This window comes from Hemitrygon akajei, chromosome 14 (genome assembly GCF_048418815.1).
Source record: "Hemitrygon akajei chromosome 14, sHemAka1.3, whole genome shotgun sequence".
Taxonomy (NCBI): Eukaryota; Metazoa; Chordata; class Chondrichthyes; order Myliobatiformes; family Dasyatidae; genus Hemitrygon; species Hemitrygon akajei.
Window position 1 is genome coordinate 62,289,702 of NC_133137.1, and position 7,857 is coordinate 62,297,558.

Below are 7,857 nucleotides of genomic sequence, written 5' to 3' on the forward strand. Positions count from 1 at the left end.
GCATAAAACTTGTTGATTATGATTCTTTTATTAAGTGTTACAAGAGCAAAGAAAAGAAAGGAGGACGCACGTGGAGAGTGAACGCAGAAATAGGAAGAACAGAGGGGATGTGGTCTTCTAATATTAGACTACTGATAATGTTAAATTTCATTGAAATTCTAACAGGTAACAATTAATAGCCTGATTCAAATAATGGGACAACCACCTCTGAAAAGAAGTAACTTCCAGAAAAATACAGAGACAACTATAACCATTGTAAAACTCACTGAGCAATCCCATGTACTCTATACAGCTAATTATATTAAAATACAAACAAGCGTAAGAAGGTTAAGCTACAAGAAAAGTACTTCTAATTCAAGGTCAAGTTTATTGTCATTCAGCTGTACACATGTACACCACCAAATAAAGCAACATTTCTCTGGACAAAGGTATACAACCCTATGCATACAACAACCCACACACACAACACAAAATAATATTACTACAAATAAATTAACAGATGTTAAGGTCGCTTACACCACAAGTTAAAAAGTAAACTGTATAATGCTACTGGCGTTTCATGTGTGATGAGACCTGAGTGGTGGCAGGGGTTCCATTAGTCTTACAGCCTGGGGTAGAAGCTGTTTCTCATCCTAGCAGCTCTTGTCCTACTGCTGCAATACCTCCTGCTTGGGTTAAAGAGGTTTTTGGACAGATGAGAGGGATCTTTGACAATGCATGGAGCTTTCCTGATATATATCCCCAAGAGGTGGAAGAGAGACCCTGATAATCCTCTCAGCAGCCTTCACAATCCTTTTTAGGGACATGCAGTTAGATGCTTTGCAATTCCCGTACTAGACAGAGATGCAACTGGCCAGGACATTCTCGATGGTGCTCCTGAATGGGGGGGGTTGGGGGTGGGGAGGGTTCCTCATTTGCCACAATCTCCTCAGAAAGTGGAGATGCTGCTGTGCTTTCTTGACTAAAAGGTGGTGTTGAGCAAACGAGTGAGATCGTCGTTTGATGCACTCCCAGATGTCTTTGTTGTTGATGAGGTCAACCACTGTAGCTGATGATTTGGTTTGAACTGGATCTGTCAGTGTAGTCACACATCTGCAACGTGAACAGTGGGTACAGCATGTAGCCCTGGCAGGTGCCCTTGTTCAGCATGATGGAGCTAAGGATGCTTCTGCCAACATGAACTGACTGAAGTCTTCCTGTCTAGAAGTCAGAGAGAGGTGTTGAGACACAATGAGGACAGTTTACCCACTGGCTTCTAAGGAATAAGGGATGAACACCAAGCTGAAGTCAATAAGCAATATCCTGGTGTACCTTTTTCCAGATGGGACAGGACGGGGCGGAGCGTGGAGGCTATGACATCATCAGTGGACCAAATTGAGTGATAAGGATACAACGTAACAAGAAAATGGGATTTAATGTGACCTTTAACCAGCCGCTAAAAGCACGTCATTATTGTTGAGATCAGCCCCACTAAACGGTAGTCAGTGAGGCAGGTTACTGCCACCCGCTTGGGACGATGGTGGCCATGTTGGAGCCTGCGGGGACAGTAGACTGCTCTAGAGAGACGTTGAGGATGTCTATTAGAGCCTCTGTTAACTGGGTTGCACGGTCCTGGCTAGTGTCTTCCTCACATCAGCTATGGTCAAACAGGGTGCCTGCTCCTCAGAGGGAGGTGGGGCCTTCCTAACCAGGACATCGTTCTGTGCATCAAACTGAGCATAAAAGACATTGAGCCCATCAGGAAGAGATGCATCACTGTCGCTGATGCGTAGGGCGGACCTGCAGTCTGCTATAGCCTGAATGCCCTGCCACAATCGCCTTGTGTCTCTGGTGTTACAGAAATGGCTGTATATTCTCTGTGAATAAGTCCTGATAGTGTGGGAAAGTGCAGCTCTTGCTAACCTGAGAACTGATTTGTCCCCCAATCTGAAAGCAGCATTCTGATCTCTTAGCCATGTCTCGATCTTTTCTGTCAGCCATGACTTCTGAATTTCCCCTTACACAGATGCGTCTAATAATGGTGACCTCCTCACTGCACTTCTCTATATAGCCACAGATCTCGCATAATGTCATGTTAATGTGATAGTCGCAGGTAGCCGGCTCCCTTTACAAACCAGTCCTGCAAGTCCTTCTGGCCAAGTCGTTATCTCCCTTTGCAACACACACAACCGTTCGTCAGGATCCTTCATCATTTCCATAGATGCTGCCTGACCTGCTCAGTTCCTCCAGCATTTTGTGTGTGCTGCTCTGGAGTTCCAGCATTGCAGTGTCTCTTGTGCTTATCTCCCTTTGAACTGGTTTGACTTGTTAAACCCATGGTCTGTATGCAGGAATTACCATTACAGGTAAGTGGTCAGAATACCCAAGGTGGGGGCAGGGAGCAGATTTGTATTCGCCAGTGATGTTGGTATAAACCAGGTTTTTACAGCCCAATCCAACACCTTCAACCTCCAATCAGCCCCCGCTAGACTCATCTCACTCACGGTCAAAGACCAACTCACTGTGCCCTCAGTCCCTATTAACAGCCTTCATATTCCCACCCCAAGCTTTTCTTTATTCTCATGCCCTTTATTTCCTCCTTCAATGGAAAACTCCTAGCTGGAACTCTGCCCTCGGTCCCACATTGGGAAATGTTCTGTATCCTCATCTTTCCAGGCACACTGAGGAATGTACATATTTCAGTCAGATTATATCTCAAGCTTTCTCCTCTTTGCACCAACAGTAAATACACTTCAACATCAAAGCATTTGGCTCAGGACACTCACAGTCACTTGCTTGTGCACTATCAAACCCTGACAGATATCTCCGCCTTCCTGCTGTTTGAAATAATTAATATCATGTTGCCTTAAAGATTGATTGTCTTTGGAGGGGTCTGTTATGAGAATTAGCGAAAACAAACTGCTTTTGATATGAGTCACGCATTAATTCCTTTCCAGGAGACAAATCCAAAATAACTCATTTATTTTATCTTTACAAGATGTTTATTGGGAGCTCATAGGAGGAGAGGATTTGAGGCTCTGAGCCAGCAATCAGGAAATCGACCATTTGGTCCATCGACCCAAGAGAAGGTGCTGAAAAAGGGGTGACATAGTAGAGTGCCAGCAATCTGGGATCAATCCTGAATTCCGATGCCATCTATGTGGAGTTTCCATGCACCCTGCATCTTTCTGTGGGTTTTCTCCAGGTGCTCTTTTTTATTCCCACATCCCAAAATGTATGAGCTGGTCAGCCCCCTGGCCTCCATACATTGCTCTTGGTATGTTGGTAAATGGTCCAAAGTGTGCGGGAGCAGATGAGAATGTTGGGAGCATAGGTTATAAGCAAAATGAACAGGAGAATGGGATTCCTATATGAATTGGCACCCTTCGACCTTCTAAGAATGACTTCCTACTTTGTAAGAAAATATGGATGGTCAACACAAGTTGCAAAGAATAGCTGGCTTAATTAGCTGTAATTGCAACATCCTTTGTCAATAATAGCTTTGTAATTAGCAAAAGTGCTGAAAACTGAGGCAGCATGGATGGAGGGAAAGGTTGATTTAAGAGCCCAGATTTTGTGATAAATAGAGCCAAGGGACTAACAGCTTTGCTTGTTATCTACAATATAGAACAAGAAACATAGGCACAAGAACAGATGTGCTTTAAACAAGGTGTACACATTTGACGTGGTAGCATGATGAGAGTGGTATTCAGGTGCATATATCCCATAATCAATTATTTAAACTAACGAAGAATGCTTAATCAAACAATATATTTACAATATTACTCAAATATTAAATATACAACACTCCTCGCCGCTTAGCTATAAACTCCAACTCAATATAAAATGCATCTCAACTTACTCTATATCCACAGTACATTATAGAATACAACTACTCTACAGGCATCCACAGCAGAGTAATTTTTTAATTGTCCCACCAGGCCTAAGGTTTTAATTGCAGTGGAGGATTTCTCACCCTTGTGGGATGAGATCTTTCCTGATGGGGTGGGGGGGGGGGGGGTCACGCTTGCTCTGTTAGGCAGGAGAGATTTGTGGCTGTGAAACAATCCCTGTGTCCGAGGCCTCCTCATCCATTTCATCAACCTCTTAAAATTATTTCCATTTCCTGTCTTGTAATGAGTCTACTCTGTTGAAAAATCCTGCTTTTGGACCTCTGCCTGCCAGCTCCAGTTCATTCACACATGCTCGACGTGTGAGGATTTGATCTACAGCATTAAAACCTTCCTTGATATTCATTGGAACTCCCGCACAATTTTATATAGTGGTCCAACGCTATAGTTCATGGTCTACAAGCCTCATTTGGAATTTTCCTGTCAGTACGGTGGATCTGAACAAATTGCGTCACTGTTGTTGCAGGGGCTCACACATACTTGACCAATGCAATGGTAAAACTTACAGAAAATGCAACAAAATAGGACACATACTGTACAAAGAGCACGATGGGCAGACACAAGTAAAAGGACCCCGCAGGGAAGAGAAAAAGTTAAGTTGCAGTTTGAAAAGGAGCACTTATCTGCATGCTGTTGATGAAATATCTGATAATGATGAGAATGTCACAGGACTGGGAGGCATTGAAATCCATCCACCATTTGCATGCACATCCCCTGCAATAAACTCAATGAGAAGTGAATTAAGGGAGTTACAGGATGATGCCACAGCAGTGTTCGAGGATGGTATTAGAAAACGCAAACATATCAAGGGTAAAATTGTGTTAAAATGAAAAAGCTACATCCAAGCTTTACAAAGCCCACCTGGTTCTATATACCTGCTGTGATAAAGAAGCCAGTGAACTAGATTGAATGGAGGTTGAGGATGTTCTTTCCAAGATTGAGGGGAGCCCATGGACAATGCCACTGGTCCCAGTAGCCAAGATGGATGAGTCTGTCAGGATCTGTGGTGATTTTAAGGTCACCATCAACTCAGTACTCACTGTAGATCAATACCCTCTGCCCAGGATAGAGGATATCTTTGCAAACCTTTCTGGAGGGAAACATTTCAGCAAAGTGGACTTAGCTGAGGCCTACAGATGGAGATAGAAGAAGAGTACAAAGTGTTTCTCACCATAAATATTCAAAGGGCTTTATCACTATAATCAGCTTATTTTTGGAGCGGCACCTGCTCCTGCACTCTGACAGAAAGCTAAGGGCCAGTGGCTGCAAGGCTTCCCAGACATACGTTGTTACAGGAGGGGATGACAAGGAACATCTCCAAACTCTTAAGACAGTGTTAGAAAGGTTAGAATATTCTGGACTCACAGCATGATGCAACAAATGTGAATTCTTTAAACCAAGTATCACTTACTGCGGTCACACCATTGACACACAAGATTTACACAAGCGTGCTGAGAGAAATCAAGCAGCGTTGGATTCTCCAACTCCAAAGGATGGCTCACAGTTGTGGTCTGTTTTAGGGTTTGTCAATTACTAGCAGGTTCCTGTTATAACAGTGTTCGACCCCCTAAGCTCATTACTTGAGATCAGGGAGAAATGGCAATGGATAAACCAGTGTGACAAAAGACAAAGGATATCGTGATGTCAGACATTGTACTCACACATTATGACCCATATAGAAACATAGCACAGAAAATAAGTGCAGGAGTAGGCCATTCGGCCCTTCGAGCCTGCACCGCCATTCGGTATGATCATGGCTGATCATCCAACTCAGAACACTGTACCTGCTTTCTCTCCATACCCCCGATCCCTTTAGCTGCAAGGGCCATATCTAACTTCCTCTAAAATATAGCCAATGAACCGGCCTCAACTGTTTCTTGTGGCAGAGAATTCCACAGATTCACCACTCTGTGTGAAGAAGTTTTTCCTCATCTCAGTCCTAAAAGGCTTCCCCTTTATCCTTAAACTGTGACCCCTCGTTCTGGACTTCCCCAACATCGGAAACAATCTTCCTGCATCTAGCCTGTCCAATCCCTTTAGAATTTTATACGTTTCAATAAGATCCCCCCTCAATCTTCTAAATTCCAGTGAGTATAAGCCTAGTCGATCCAGTCGTTCTTCATATGAAAGTCCTGCAATCCCAGGAATCAATCCGGTGAACCTTCTCTGTACTCCCTCTATGGCAAGAATGTCTTTCTTCAGATTAGGGGACCAAAACTCCACACAATACTCTAGGTGCAGTCTCACCAAGGCCTTGTACAACTGCAGTAGAACCTCCCTGCTCCTGTACTCAAATCCTTTTGCTATGAATGCCAACATACCATTTGCCTTTTTCACCACCTGCTGTACCTGCATGCCCACCTTCAATGACTGGTGTACAATGACACCCAGGTCTCGTTGCATCTCCCCTTTTCCTAATCAGCCACCGTTCAGATAATAATCTGTTTTCCTGTTCTTGCAACCAAAGTGGATAACCTCACGTTTATCCACATTAAATTGCATCTGCCATGAATTTGCCCACTCACCTAACCTATATCATCCAGTAAAGTTTACCTGTGATTCCTCACCTTATGGTATAGGTGCAGTCATGTCACATGTTATGAGTGATGGAAGTGAACGCTCCATTGCCTTTGAATCATGTTCCCTTACTGCTGCAGAGAAAAATAAAGCACAGATTGACAGAGGCCTTTAGTCTGGTTCGGAGTGCAAAATGTTTCAACAAGTACCTGTATGGGAGAGATTTTACCCTTATTACTGATCCTCAACCACTGGTGTCCATTTTCAATCCACACAATGGTGTTCCACTAACAGCACCAGCATGAATACAGCGATGGACTCGATTTCTTGGAGGACATAACTACAAGATTGAATTCAACAGAACAACTAATCATGGAAATGCTGATGGATTGTCTCATTTACCCTTGGAAAAGGAAATAACTGAAAAATTTACTAATGTGGACACTCGCCTTGATGCAAATCGAAAGTCTTATAGCAGAGATGTTCCAAAAGGAAACCAGAAAAAATGCCACGCAGCTTCAGGTCTACATGGGTGCCCAAAATGTCTGTAATATGCAGTCCCCCTATTCTTACCAGTGCCGCGATGAACTTGCCCTTGATGGGGGTTGACCTATGTGGGGATTGAGAGTTGTTGTACCATCCAAGCTGAGAGCTGAAGTGTTGGAGGAGCTACATGCTGGTCATCTGTGTGTGGTCAAAATGAAGTGTTGACTCGAAGCTTTGTCTGGTGGCCTGGGGTAGATCAGCAGGTCGAGCAGCTTGCCGTGCTCTGTTCAGGGTCCCAACATACCCAGAAGATACCAAGAGCAGCACCTCTCCATCCCTGGGAATGGCCTGCATTGACCTGGAAGAGAATTCATGTGGATTTTGCTGGATCATTCATGGACAGAATTTCTCGATAGTAGAGGATGCAGCTACTGGAGTTTTACCAACAGACTCCACTACAGCCTCACATATTGTTGATGTGTTGAGATGCCTCTTCTCCAATACTGGTGTTCCAGAACACTTGTCAGTCATAATGGATCACAATTTGATGTGGAACAGTTTCAGGCATTCCTGAAAATGAATGGAATAAGACACGTTATATCTGCACTGTATCGCCCAGCTACAAATGACTTGGTGAAAAGGTTTGTCCAGAATCTAAAGAAGGCACTGCAAGCAATACACCAACACTGAATCAGATGCTCTCCAATTTCCCGTTTGCCTATCACAATGCTGCATGCTCCACAAACAACACCACACCAGCAATGCTGTTCATGGGTTGTCCCTTGCATTCACGCTTGGGTCTCCTCAAACCCAATCTCAGAAGAAGTATGTGGGACAAACAGCTGAGACAAACTGAGGGCTCCTCAAACAAGGAGGTTCGATGTTTCAGTCCTGGACAAGCAGTCTTGGTGAGGGATGCAGAGGTATTCAAAATGGGGGCTTGGAAAGATTAAAGACAGAACTG

At 43.9% G+C, this 7,857-nt stretch overlaps 1 long non-coding RNA gene across 1 annotated transcript; it reads right to left on the bottom strand.

Moving 5' to 3' along the window:
* Positions 1-513: 513 nt before the first annotated feature.
* On the bottom strand, positions 514-7,458 carry LOC140738997 (uncharacterized). The gene is made up of 3 exons (XR_012101521.1): positions 6,981-7,458; positions 6,458-6,541; positions 514-1,200 (listed from the first exon to the last, which is right to left on the bottom strand). It is a non-coding gene; the product is annotated as an uncharacterized lncRNA (long non-coding RNA).
* Between the last annotated feature and the right edge of the window lie 399 nt (positions 7,459-7,857).